The 14962-nt window shown below is 45.0% G+C and overlaps 1 protein-coding gene across 8 annotated transcripts in view; it reads right to left on the bottom strand.

Annotated features, from left to right (window-relative positions):
- FAT3 (FAT atypical cadherin 3) overlaps nucleotides 1–14962 on the bottom strand; it is a 761607-nt gene that overhangs the window by 87188 nt on the left and 659457 nt on the right. The gene's annotated exons all lie outside the window — the stretch shown is intronic.

The following is a 14962-nucleotide window of genomic DNA, read 5'->3' as shown; positions in this document are numbered from 1 at the left end:
CATATACACATACACATGTATATATATCTATATATGCATGTGTGCTCAGCCGTGTCCAACTCTTTGAGACCATATGGATTTTAGCCCGCCAGGCTCCTCTGTCCATGGGATTTCCCAGGCAAGAATGCTGGAGTGGGGCGCCATTTCCTTATCCAGGGGATCTTCCTGAGCCAGGGACTGCAACCCCATCACCTGCATCAGCAGGTGGATTCTTTACTACTGAGCCACCTGGGAAGCCCATACACACTCAGACACACACACACAAACACATATCTATATCTATCTATCTGAGTCACTTTTTTGTACACACCTGGAACTAACATAATATTGTAAATCAACTATACTTCAATTACAAATAATCTCAAGACATCAAGGCAGCCAGAGTAGAGCATTAAACCAACATGGGGCCTTCCTAAGCAGGAGGCCCTGCACAGTTGCAAAAGTTGCCCACTTATAAAGCTGGCCCCATTCTGAGACTGCTTTCCATGGTCCCTCAAAAGCTGCAGCTCATTAGGCTAAACTCAAGCATCTGTGGTTTGGTAGTTTGCTAACTGAGATAGCCAATAAATAAATAAAATTAACCCATCAACCAATTACTCAAAAGTCCATCCCTGCTGGGGCACAGAACTTCTAAACTGAACAGTTCCTCAACAATAATACTAAAACTGTTTCCTGAGTGAGTCACTGACTATGACCAGTTATCCATTCAACAAATATTCACAGGACTTTCCTGTAAGGTAGGCAATGGAGATATGAAGCAGACTGGATCAGAGCAGCTCGACCCTCAAATGTCTCCTATTTCTAAAGAGACAAACATGCGTATAGTAGATTGTTGGAGAGGGGTGGCCAAGGAAAGTTCCCCAGAAAAGGAAACAATTGCATTGATCCATGAAGGAAATTCAGGAGTTGAAAGGAGTACCAAAGTGGGGAACCGACAAGAACAAAGGGCATTTTGGGTGTGTGAACATATGTGAAGTTAAGAAAGATGTAATAGTAAGCAGAGCACTCAGAGAAGGGTTAAGGGATCAGTATTTCAAAATTCTAAGTTTAGAATGACAGATTTTGAAGCTTTTTGTTTTTGGAGCCACTAGGAAATTACCAGAGCTGCTATTAACAATTATAGCTAGAGTAAATAAAAATCTGGGCACAAGTTAATGGATACATCAGCAGAGAGAGAAGAGGGAAGATTGGAAGGAGTGAGCTGGAGTGAGTGTGCAGGCGGGAAGCACCATGTAATATAGGGGAAGTTATTCCAAAAGCTCCTCACAGTTGATGCACAACATAACTGCACCTGTCAAGGAGGCTTTCAAGGTGAAATGATGCCATGAATCCTGAGGCAAAGCTGGTAAGCACACCCCACTGAGCTTCAGGATGCCCTGCAGAGGCACCACGCCAAAGCCGGGGTCCTCAGAGTCTGCATACATTACTCAGAGCAGATGAAGATTCCCCTACACTCTAGCACTCCCTTGGTCCTGTCCTGCGTGCTGCTGCGTGTTGGGGCAGGACTGACCCAGACAGCTCAGAAGCCGGTCCCCAGTGTGTGGCATCTGTGGATGAGACAGCGTGTGGATGGGGGGGAGCTCGCAGGAATGAATCACTGAGATCAGTTCTTAGAAATCAGAATTCCCTGCCCGTGGGTGCTGCTGAAACACTTCACTATACTCCTCTCTGAAAGGAATGTGCTGTTTCATTTGATAAGGACTGTTTTGATCCCCAGTTTGGGAGATGTTAAAAAGAATATTAATAATAGCTTGTATGTGTCTAATGCAAAGACTCCTAAACCAGGCAAGACATCCCACTCAACTCCATAAAAAAATGCATGCCTAGCCCCATCCCAGACTTTCCTGAACAGACTCTGGAGATGCAGCCCTGCCTGTTTATTTTTAAAGGCTCTCACGGGGATTCTGATACAGAGCCCAAGCTGACAGCCAGTTTGCCTTGCTTTTGTGCATTATTTTATCTCTGCTGCTGGATACTGGATTTGGGATGGGGTGGTCCCTAAGGCCTCATCAACTAAAAGCATCGTATTTTCTCAGGCACATCCTATTTTCTTGGGGACATCACACTATTCTCCTGTGTGATTGGCCAAAAAGTTTGTTGGGGTTTTTCTATAACATCTTATGGAAAAACCTGAATGGACTTTTTGACCAACCCAATATATCTCCAATGGAACTGGAGAGGGGAATTTCCAGCCTCTGAGATTCCTACACAAGGGGGCCCAGGCTGTATGTATGAGAAGCCCTGAGGAAGGAATCCACCTATGTTCTAGACATGACATTAGGGGATTTGGCTGGAATGTCTTAGTTCTCGCTGGGGAAGGAAACGGCAACCCTCCCCAGTATTCTTGCCTGGAAAATCCCGTGACAGAGGTGCCTGGCGGGCTAACAGTCCGTGGGGTCACAAAAGAGTCGGACATGACTGAAGTGACCGAGCACTGAGTCTTGGTCCTTCCCACCCCGGCAGCTCGGCAGACCTGCACTGAGCAGGTCCTGGGCGGCTGGGGCCCGGCCCCTGCTGGGTCACAGAGGTGGAGAGGCTGCACCTCAGCCCCCCTGAAGCTCGCGGTCTGGAGAGAACACAAGGAGCTCATATCTCGCTTTTCCAGGGAGGAAGAGGAATTCAGAGGGGCAGGGAGACTTGTTTAAGGCTCGAGAGTTAGTACGGATTGGAACTGGGATATTTAGTCTGGTCTCATCCCAAAGCTACTGTGTGATGTCAGCTTTCAAAGTGCCAGGACTTGTGACCCGGAGATGACGGGGCGTCACCGCCTGCGATGTCGCCGGATGTCCTGCGGAAGATGCGCTGACGCCGCTGCCAGGTAGAGAAGTCAGGGAGCGATTTACAGGCCGGGAGTCATTTACTCAGGACTACCACTCATCTCACAGATGCCTGAGAGAGGCCACCACACCTCTCTGAACTGCACTTTCTCCATCTGCTGGCAAGAACGTCAAGGTCTGTTCGAGCTGTAGCAAGATGACAGGTGTGAGGGTTTGGGGCTCTGCGGACCGAGGCTTCAAGCCTGAGATTATCCATTTTGATATCTGTACGACAGACTAAGGCTTTTGCCCACAAAGTGCTCCAGAGAATGGTTCATGTCTCTGTCTTTAGGGGCAATTATTTAGCTTTTACAAACATTTTAATAGTCTCTCAGCTGCCTTCAAAGATTTAAGACTTCAGAAAATAACAGAGCTTTGGGGAAGGAAAAAAACATATTAAATCACTTGACTTGTACAGCTTAGAGGTAATAATTTCTAAGGTGTTAAGGAAAGACACAGAATATACGACGCTTAAGAGCAGGCAGGTTGACATCAGGCTTGAATCCTTCTCATAACATCTTTAGGAACATGTGTATTTATATGGATATACATGTAACTGAGAGGCTTCCCAGATGGCTTAGGGATAAAGAATCTGCCTGCCAACAAGGAGACATGGGTTCAGTCCCTGGGTTGGGGAGATCCCCTGCGGGAGGACATGGCAACCCACTCCAGTGCTCTTGCCTAGAGAATCCCATGGACAGAGGAGTCCACAGCGTCACAAAGAGTCGGACACGACTGAATGACTGAATGTGCATGTATAACTGAACCACTTTGCTGCGTACCTGAAACTAACGCAACATTGTAAATCAACTATATTTCAATAAAAAATTTTAAATAAAAATAAAATTCTCACTTCTATAAGAAAAACTCGTGATTGTATTAAAAGCTATTAAAAGAGAAAACAAAACAACACAACTCCAGTATTTTCTGGTAGAAATTACTAGAGAATAGAAAAGCACTTTGTACTGAGGTGTCAGGGGACCCTTCTTTTAGATCCAGGTTTGCCATTAAAGAAGTCATCTTGGGTAAGTCTCTTTATCTTTGAGTCCCAGCTTCCTTCTCAGAGAAAGAAGGGTTTGACTGGATCTAGCCTTCCACGCATAGCATGCCAAGATTTACAGGGGCTGTGGCTCACAGGGGGAGTGGGCCAGGTGCCCTGGGGGGAAGCGCGGATCCGTGAGAACAGCCGCAAAGAGCAGCCAGCAGCTGTTGCATCATCTCCCCGCCGTCCGTGTCACTGCGGCTGTGTGCTCAGTCTGGCTGAGCTGTCCGTCTGGAGGGCAGGCCCTGTGCTGGCTCACCGACCCACATGCAGGGCCCGTCTTCCTTCAGGGTAAAGCCCTTGGAAGAGAACGGCCATGGGAGAATTCTTAGGGCTATGTGGGTAGAGTTCAGAAGGCCCATGAACTTGCACTAGCCTGTTAGTCCTCTACTTCTCCATGCCAAACAACCCCAGAACTTATCGCATAAACAATAAATATCTAGTATCCTATGGTTTCCATGGGGCAGGAATAGCTTAGCTGGCTGTCTGTGGCTCAAGGCTTCTCACGAGGCTTCAGTCAAGCTGCTGGGCTGGGCTGTGGTTTCATCCAAAGGCCCGACAGGAGGCCGCGTTCACTCGTGCGGTTGTGGGCGGGCTTCAGGCCCTCGAGCTGTAGGCCACTCACAGGCCTGCCTTCCCATGTCCTAGCTCTCTCCCCAGGGGAGCAATCCAGGCGAGAGTCAGAGGGCCTGCTCTGCCCTGAACTGTGTCCCTGTCAGATAGACCCGGGACCTGGGGCTCCTGGCTGCAGTGCTGCAAAGCTTGTACCTGGACACACCTCTGTTTGAGTTAAAAACATAGAGAGACTACATGAGACTAAAAATAACTGTGTGCATGTGTAATTGAGGCAAATTCTGGACCAAAAAGATTCAAAAAGACAAAAACTAACCAACCAAACAAGAACAACCTGATTGCCATTTCTGAGAAGCTGGGAGCAGGCGTGTACAAAGGGTACTGTGCTTGCTCCCTGCACTCAGCACCACGAAGGGGTGGGCCAGCTATGCAAGCCACCCCTCTGGCCCTGCCCCTGGACACACCTTCCCTCATTCCATGTAATGCAGCAGTCCCCAACCTTTTTGGCCCCAGGGACAGGTTTCGAGGAAGCCAGTTTTCCATGGAGGGGGTGGGGGATGGTTCAAGTGGGGTCATGTTAGCAATGGGAGTGATGGGGAGCAACAGATGAAGCTTCAGCCAGCTCACCCACTGCTCACCTTCTGCTGTGACCCCATTCCTAACAGGCCACAGACTGGTACCCACCCTCAGTCTGGGGGTTGAGGACCCCGATACAAGGACCCAGTTCACCCCTCCTCAGGACGCGAGCAAGGGAAGCTATTGCTTGTTTTTGTTCCTTCTCAGCCGGCACAGGAGCCCCAGTAAAATTTTGCCTGAATTTCTTGTTTGGCTAACCCCCTATGTGACCGTATTTAGAGCTAGGGCTTTTCAGGTATTAAGGTTGAAGAAGTCATAGGGTGGGGTCCTAATCCAAGAAGATCGGTGGTCAGAAGAAGAGGGGGCAATGAGCACTCTTTTCTTCCCTGCACACACCAAGGAAAGGCCATGTGAGCGCCTGGTGAGAAGGCGGCCACCTGCAGGCCAGGAACTGACCGGGCTGGCAGCCGGAGCTGACACCCAGCCTCCAGAACCGAGAGTGAATTTCTGCTGGGTAAGCCACTCAGTCTGTGGTATTTTGTTATCGCAGCCCGAGCAGACTAAAACAGAGAGCATGACCAAGAGGGAAGGAACAGTCTTTCTGTGACCTGCTCTCAGGAGGGATACCAGCCATCACTTCTACCATATGCTAGTCATCAGAAGTGAGCCAGGGGACTTTGCTGGTGGTCCAGTGGTTAAGACTCTGTGCTTCCAATGCAGGAGCTGTGGGTTCAGTCCCTAGCTGGGGAACTAAGGTCCCACATGTTGCATGACTTGGCTAAAAAAAAAATTTTTTTTAATTAAAAAGATTTAAAAAATATAGAAAGAGGTGAGTCTGGAGTCAGTTTAAGTCCAGCCAACTTTTAAGGAGAGAGATGGGACTACCAAGAGGTGGGGGGGTCATAGAGGGTCATCTTAGAAGCTGCCTACTGGGAATAATTTACATCTTTACTTTCATTAACCTCTAACTAGACTTGGCATCACATTCAATTGTAAATGCAGGCAACCGATCACTACAGGATGAGGAGCACCTGTGATCTGGTAACCAATCACTGCTATTTTCATGTTGTTTTACAGTTGTGGCACATATCCCTGTTTACCACCACTCCAAGATACCGGAATTATGAGATCTACCGTGTTAGATGGTATTTAATCTACTAAAGCAGACATTCACTTTACTATGCACTAGGACCAAAAAATACCTGGATGCACCATTTCATTTCTGACCTTTTGCATTTTATTTTATGAACTGTAAAACATTATTCTGAGAAACAATCTGTAGGTGTCACCAAACTGTCAAAGTATTGGTGGCACAAAAAGTTTAGGAATCCGTGAGCAAGTGGCTCTGCAAGTATGATGCTAGGAACAGCAGCATTAACTTGCCCTGGGAATTACTCTGACACACAGATGATCAAACCTCCTCCCAGACTCCATCAGAAATGCTGCGGGCGGGGCTAGTAATCCCCAGGTTAACAGGCCCTCTAGATGACTGGTGTACACTGCAGGCTGAGACCCACTGGTCTAGAGTCTTTCATTCAGAGTTTGCATTTCCAATAAAGTCCCAGGTGAAATCAGACTGGGGACCACTTTTTGAGAGCAGTGCTCTTGACTAAAATATAAACCATCTTGACTATTAGCTGGTTATCTGTTAACTAAGTCTCCTTTGGTGCCACTAACTAGTCTATCGTTCATGACAAGTTAACCCTTCAGAGTTTATTCATATGTTAACTAGAATAATAACAAAACATATCTGCCAACTTGCAGAAGTTGCTGTGAGAACTGGAAATAATGTATCTGCAGTACTTGGCATGGTGCCTGGAATGTAATAGAAGCTCAAAAAGCAAATGTCATTAGTCATATTATGTTTATTGCCATTTAAAATTCTTACCAAACCCCAGTTTTGCCTAGCAGGGTTTAACAGTAGGAGAGAAGAGGTACGTGAGCAGTTCCACATAAGGAAAATCTCGAGATGCTGCTGGAGACCCAGCTGCAAAGAGGGCTGGGTTGGCAAAGCAAGCATCACTCCTGTGCTCCTAACATTACAGAAGAGCAAAGAGTCTGAGGGAGACCCGTGACTGGCCCAAGGTCACACAGCCTGCATAGTGCAGGGTACTAATCACCCAAGGCTTCCCCCCACCCACATGGCCTCTTGACCTCTGGTTATGAGATGTGTCCCTTAAGGATATTTGGGGGGATATGCAGGGTCCAGAGGAGTCAAGGGTTGCTGGCTTGGCTGGGGATGATGTCACCAAGGAGCTGTCTCCTTGGGAAGTCCTAAAACAGAAAAATGATGGCCCACCCACATACCCCCATTGTGGGGTACATGAGCACACCTAACCTCCTTCACAGACTCCACACCCTGGCCCTTCTCTCCCACACAGCCAGGTGAAGAAGATGCTTCAGAGTTTACCTGTTTGGTCAGGTGTAACATTTTTTCTTTTGCTTTTGGGGTGGACCCAGTGCAAAGGTAAGCTAAGCCCTTCCAGGAGTACATGCTGAGTGAATATTTGTTTTCTTCCACAAGACTAGAAGGTAGTGATGGAAGATTTCAAATCAAACCCCATTACGGGGCCCTCCGTGAGACCAGAAAGGTGATGAGGGAATACTGAAGATCTAACTTCCTCCCAGAGATGGAAACTCCGGCCACCGCCCTGAAGGTAAGGGAGAGCTCCAAACGGAGACAAATGTTTGCAACTCTGACAGACTGGGCGGCATACACGACCCTCCTCAGACTTCGTCCCAGGACAAGAGACGGCCAGTCTGGAGCACTGGACTGGCATGCGTTTCTGTCAGCCTCCCAGCACTTCGTGGCGCACTTCACTCATCTCTCAGCCTCTCCTCCTGCGTCTTCTCGAGGTTCTCACAAGCGAGGGGCAGCAGGCAAGAGGCAAGAGATGACTGGAGAGATTCACTTAAAGTGGCTCAGTTAGGAAGACGTCTCTTTAATAACCCCAGCAGTTATTTTTGTGAACATTCCTCTCAGATAAACAATTTCCTGCTCCTTCATGGAGCACAGCATACTCAGATCTAATGATGCTCTCAGACACTGGGCCAGCCTTTTTGTCTGACAAGGTCTGTGCTCTGGAAAACCAAGTTCATTCCAGCTTTTGTCCCCTGAGAGCCCATGTGGGGTCAGGATGCCATCTGTCTCCCTCATGAAATATGCAGAAAATGAATCCCCAACAAGAACTGCAAGCTTACATCACTACAGTGAATGGCAGTGCAAAATTAAGCATTCTGTGGGCTGCTGGAAAACAAACTCTTGGGCATAAATGGAAAGGTTCTGTCAAGAGATACGTTTTCTCTGTTGCTTTCCTGTTCTCTGCTAATAAGAGGACCTATTGATGTTAGAGGGAAAGGCATCATTCTGGAAGACTCTGAGAGAGAACTTCTATCTTTTCTATTCATGAACTTCAGTCTACTGGTTGGGTCTGTTCACTTCTGTAACCCAGCACCTACAGAGCCCTCAGTGGGGGAGGAACTTCTCTTCCCCATTTTTCAGTGACTCCTTCTCACGTCACCTTCAGCCTCTGAACCTCACTCCCTGCGCTCGCCGCAGAGTGCCCAGCCTGGCTGCCGCCATGTTAGTCTCCTTCATTGACAGAATCTCTCACCACATGGAGATGTCTGAAGGCAGATGTGCGCCTCCCAACTGGGTTTTCCTCAGCCTCTCCCTCTTAGTTTCTTCTTTGAAAGTCAGTCTTTTTTCTTTCTGCTTCTCGCCTTCCTTCCACGTTTGGGGATTAAGTGGTTGAGGTCTCTCCTTGCTGCTGAGGCTCACCCTCCCTAACCACACGAGGAACGCCATCTTTTCCCACTTCTTTGAAATGTCTTGGGGCAGTTTTTCTTTCCTGCTTTCATTACTGTAGCAGAGACATGAGTGCTCACCAAATACCCTGTGGCCTCTCCTATACCTCCCAGCATCATCTGACTAGTTCTAGTCAATGGACAGTGACAAAGTGATGTGGGTCTCTCCCAGGCTGAGGCAGCAAAGAGCTGACATGCCTTCTTCATCCCTCTCTTCTTTTGCTGCAGTGACCTTGGGAAGCAAAGGTCATGAAGGTGGTATTGACCCAATGGAGGGACCAGATTTCCACATCGCTAAATGGACTTGCACTGACCTGCTCCCCACAGGAGCAAGAATTAAACTTTTGCTGCACTAAGCCACTGAGATTTTTTGAAAAGTTACCTCAGTCTACTCAAGGCTATCTTAGCTAATACAATCCTCTTTTGCTACTAGATCTTTCCCCTCTTCTTGCCCCAACATCAAGCCCCAACCCTTAAAACATGGCTTGAATGCAAATACCATTTTGTGAATACTTTCTGAGTTGTCCCACTTGAAAAGTCACTGCTCATGTTTTCATGTTTCCACAGAGACCTGAGCTAGCATTTTACATGTGTCTGACTAATCCTTAAAAAACCCCTACTTTTACAGATGAAGTGACTCTGTTATAACATTGATTCCATTTTCTTTTTATGTTCATTTGTGCTTGTCTCTCTGAATGTTCATTTCTGCTTGTCTGTTTCCCGTAATTACTGGAAGCCCCTTGAAGGCAAAGCCTTCCTACTCTGTCACGATTAGCAAACTTGTTGTCTTCATTCCTGAAGGACTGTACTTTAATTCCCAGTGTGTCTCCAATTTTTTATCTTTTTTACACGAGGTCCTGCTTCAGGCCACCCAGGCTATTTCTGTCCACCTTGTGCCCGAATTTGAGTTCCTGCCTGGCCTGTCCATTGTGCCTTCAGTCCAGTCAGCTGCCACAATTGGCAGATTTCACATGTAAAATCTCTCATTTGCTTCTTCCTTTTAAATCCCAAGCTACCACTTGAATTTTGGCCCTTGTGGTCTTTCTCAATAATCTCCTAGAAGCTTTCTTCATATCCATGTTAGAGGCTTTCATCAGATCAGCAGTTCCCGAACCAGAACTGATGAATTTCTTTTGTCCTACGTGTGCAGCGGTTCTTTTCCATCTTTGGGTTTAAGCACACAATTCCTGGCTTTTGTGAACCCCCACAATTGGGCCCAGATGACTTCTCTCATCTCACTGTCAGCGTTCTGTCCTGGACCATGTTATACTCTCCCAACTATTTAGTTGGGTGTAAAGAGATGGGAGGCTTCCCTTTTGGCTTAGCTGGTAAAGAGTCCGCCTGCAGTGCGGGAGACCTGGGTTCAATCCCTGGGTTGGGAAGATCCCTGGAGAAGGGAAAGGCTACCCACTCCAGTATTTTGGCCTGGAGAATTCCATGGACTGTAAAGTCCATGGGATCGCAAAGAGTCAGACACGACTGAGTGACTTTCACTCACTCACTCAAAGAGATGGGAATACCAGACCGCCTTACCTGCCCCCTGAGAAGCCTGTATGCAGGATAAGAAGCAACAGTTAGAACCAGATATGGAACAATGGATTGGTTCAAAATTGGGAAAGGAATACGTCAAGGCGTATATTGTAACCCTGCTTATTTAAATTATATGCAGAGTACATAATGTGAAATGTCAGGCTGGATGAAGCTCAAGCTAGAATCAAGATAGCCGGGAGAAATATCAATAACCTCAGATATATAGATGACACCACCCTAATAGCAGAAAGCAAAGAGGAACCAAAGAGTTTGTTGATGAAGGTGAAAGAGGAGAGTGAAAAAGCTGCCTTAGAATGCAACATTCAAAAAACTAAGATCATGGCATCCAGTCTCATCACTTCTTGGCAAATAAATGGGGAAACAATGGAAACAGTGACAGACTTTATTTTCTTGGGCTTCAAAATCATTGAGAACGGTGACTGTAGCCATGAAAGATGTTTGCTCCTTGGAAGAAAAGTTATGACAAACCTAGACAGTTTTAATACTAAAAAGTAGAGACATCACTTTGCAGACAAAGGCCCATATAGTCAAACAAAGGTTTTTAAGTAGTCGTGTATGGATATGAGAGCTGAACATAAAGTAGGTTGAGCACTGAAGAACTGATGGTTTTGAATTCGGGTGCTGTAGAAAATTCTTAAGAGCTCCGTGGAAAGTAAGGAGATCAAACTAGTCAATTTGAAAGGAAATCACCCCTGAATACTCATTGGAAGAACAGATGCTGAAGCTGAAGTTCCTATACTTTGGCCACCTGATGTAAAAAGTCAACTCATTGGAAAAGACCTTGATGCTGGGAAAGACTGAGGGCAGGAGGAGAAGGGGTAACAGAAGATAAGATGGTTTGTTGGCATTATGGACTCAATGGACATGAGTTTAAGCAAACTCAGGGAGACTGTGAAGGACAGGGGAGCCTGGAATGCTACAGTTCATGGAGTCACAAAGAGTCAGACACAACTGAGCAACTCAACAAAAACAGCACATTCCCAACTTTGCAAATTTTTCCTCCTGGTTCCTGTCTTCCTGAAGGCCTTCATCCCTCTGCCTATTGAATCTCATTCATTCTGAATTCTGGAAGTTCTTTCTTTTATTCCAGGTTTGTGTGTTCCAGATTTATGCCCTTCACTACTGCATAGAACCTGGGTCTGTCACCGCATATTCCTCGTATAGTTCCTTCTATAATAGCTGTTACATACCAACTCATTAAATATCAGCTATATTGAATGGAAAATAATTTTAATGTGTGTTACAAGCTTCCAAGTTTCTCCAAAATCCCTAAAAACAGGTCTAAACTGCATAGGAAATATTTCACAGGAAAGGAGTGAACATGTTCATTAGAACATTTCCTTGCTTTATGTCCCTGATCCATAAGAGGAAAAATATGTCCTCTTGAATCTCAAACATCTGGACATTGGCCTCTCAATAAATCATGGGCTCTGACACATTTTCCAGTGCAAGTTTACATTTGATTTTCATGTCACTTTGCCTAAAATGGTCACAGATTTTAACTCTGATTTTTATCACTGCATATTTCCTTTGTTAGTTTAAAAAACCCTCAATACTGAGAACCTGGACACCTAACCTTGCCTTAAGAGGTAGAGTAAATAGCAAAATATGAACCCCAAAGAGGTGGTGTGACAAAAAGTCTCCTAATGTTTACTGAAAGGACTAAATTTTTATAAATATTAGGTCATAAAGTCATGTCATTAGTTCATGGGATGGAGGATGGAGGATGGAGTTCATTTTACAGGAAAACGAAGAATTTAATGCTAAAATCTAGACAGTTGCCATGTTATTGCTTAGAACTCATAAAATGGGTGCTAAAGTGGTCTTGTCTTCCTGTTTTTATTTTTTTTTCCCTGATCTAGGCAGTTTCTTTAACACTAGCATTGGTTCATTATGGATAATGAATTTGGCATAGCAAAGAGTTGTTTGGCTAAAAACAATGATATAGATATATATATGTATATGTATATATATGCTAATTAGAAAATCAGGATATGCAAGGTTAGCAAGAGATTGTAGGAATTTTGAATTTATGAAGTAATGGAATCGGACTTCAGGTTAATATATCTTTGTCTTTATTCTGCAATTTATAGTGGCTTAGTATATGCTGTGGCCAAATACTGATGAAATCGTTTGTAACTTTAGGTAAAGGAATATGCTTGACAAAAGAAGCTTCATGAACCAAACAGCCCTGTCATTTATACAAATGGAGCCAATGTTCTTCACTAGGATCAAAAACCAATTAGACAACTTGGATGGATCTCAAGGGAATGATGTTGAGTGAAAAAGGACATTTGGAAAAGGTTACAAGCTGCACGATTCCATTTAAATAACATTTTTGAAATAAATAAATTATAGATGTGGAGATTAGTGGTTGCCAGGGATTAGAGACTGGGAAGGAAGTGTGGGGAGAAGGTGGGTGTCATTATGAAGGGGCAGCAAGTAGATGAATGGGCTGGTGGTTACATGAAGCTACACAGGTGATAAAACTGCACAGAACTACATGCACACACAATCACACACACACACACAGACACCTGTGTCAAAATCTGAGTGTACTACAGTTATGCAAGATGGTATCACTGGGAGAAAAGACTGTGTGAAAGGTACATGCCACCTTCTGTACTTTTTTTGGCAAATTCCTGTGAACTTATGATTATTTCAAAGTTAAAAGTTCTTAAACATCAGAATTTCCTTGTCACTTTAGAGAAGGGGCCTATGCAGGTCAGGCGGAAACCTAAGTGAGATGGCTGGGAAGGTGAGAACTGGCTGATGGCAGCTTCCAACCATGGTGGGACTGTGTGCCTGGAATTGCTGAGTCTTCTGAGTGCTGTTTTTAGAAAATGCCAGATACTGAAAATTCAAATAAATATCTCTTGACTTTTATTGACAATTGATTCAAACTGTTTGGAACACTCTATATAAGCCAGACTAAAGACACTGGATGGCTGGATTCAGTAGGGTTGAATGATTCAGGAGCAAACTCAGCTTTAGGCCAGAGGTTAGGTTTGGCCTCCGGATGATTCACCCAGCACTGCCCACCCCAAACTGCTCATCTCAGCATGTGGCTCACGCTCCTCTGTGCTGACTTACAGAAGACTGAGAAGTGAGGATCAGGCCACTGATGAAAACGGCATAAGCAACCCCCAGTCACTGATACCTGGGACTCTGGAGAACATGGGTTTGACTCTGGTTCTCCCTGCAGGCTCTGGGCCCACCCTCCACCCCCACCTCCTCAGCACGGTGCCTAGAAACAGCAGGTGCTCAGTTTGCCTTTTAGAGGAGCTCATTTGTTCTTTCCCAGCTGTCTTAGTTTTTATTTTTAAAGCTAAATGAGATCTAAAAAAAACTGAGAATATGACCTAGAATCTGGTATCCTATGCTAGGGTTTTCTGGAAGTGAATACAATGGCCTGATGAACACACAATACGAACAGCACTCAACCTCTGTGTTGGTCTGAAGCCATGAATGTAAGCCTCTTGCTAACTGGTGCAAAGAGCAGAGAGAAGTGCTGATGGGTTATTCCGGGTCTAGTGTTTGAAAGGCTTCATCATCTCTGCCCCTGCTAATGCACAGTCTAGTCAACCCCTCTTCCCCAACTGCCAGCCCGGACAGCTGACTCGGCAGAATTGAGCAGCACAAAGCTGGGTGCATACCCTCTACCGCAATCACATTTCTCAGTTGACAACCTAGCACCTCCTGTCTGAAGCATAACGTACTGATCAGACTCTCTCCATGTTCATTCTCTAGTAGACAGAGCACACCCAATTCCTTTAGGAAGGAGGTGAATAGAAAAACTCCAATTTTTTTTAAATTGAAATTTTAATTAAAAAAATTTTCAATCTCAAAATTTCGTCCCTGGCCCAATTACACATTCTCAAAGTTAAATTATTAATGATCCATCTGTACAATTTCTGTCCTCTTTTCTCCAAAAGTTTGCTATCAAGAGTCCAAGGAATGTTTTCTAATCCTCCTAAAGGAGCTTTTGTAAATAATTCATGATTATAGGTCAATAAAAGAGTCTTTTCTGAAATTCCCTTGGGGTCCAGGGTTTTGGACTCCATGCTTTCACTGCTAAGGGCTTGGGTTCAATCCCTGTCAGAGAACTAAGATTCCATAAGCTGCATGGTGCAGCTGGAAAAAAAAAAAAAAAAAGTCTTTGACTATTTATTATGTTTTTTTACCAAGCTTTATAATATGCAGATTTTTAAAGGGTTGGTTCTCAGCCTCAAAAATTATGCTAATAAGGTAAGAACAATAATTCATAGAATAGCCACTAATTTCTCTAAGGGGAAATATGCAGAGACCCTGGGCTCTACGTTTGTTTTCAACTAATTATCATGTATTTACTTTTCCATTAGTCCAATGATTTTTCTTTCAATTCAGAATTAAGCAATAAGACACTGAATTATATAAAGGCCTGTTTAGCATAACAGACATACCCCATCATTCCCCAGTCCTCTGATTTACAGCTTTTAAAATGCACAGCCAAGAGGCTGTCTATATGTCCTTTTGTATTTAGACTCCATCATGCAGTCACCTCAATAACTTATGCATTCTCAGAAAGGCTACCTAGCAATTAACTCCAGTCTTTTCT

Source organism: Cervus canadensis, chromosome 29 (assembly GCF_019320065.1).
Source record: "Cervus canadensis isolate Bull #8, Minnesota chromosome 29, ASM1932006v1, whole genome shotgun sequence".
In the NCBI taxonomy this organism is placed as follows: Eukaryota; Metazoa; Chordata; class Mammalia; order Artiodactyla; family Cervidae; genus Cervus; species Cervus canadensis.
The sequence above is the reverse complement of the archived record's forward strand: the minus strand, read 5'-3'. Positions and strand labels throughout refer to the sequence as shown.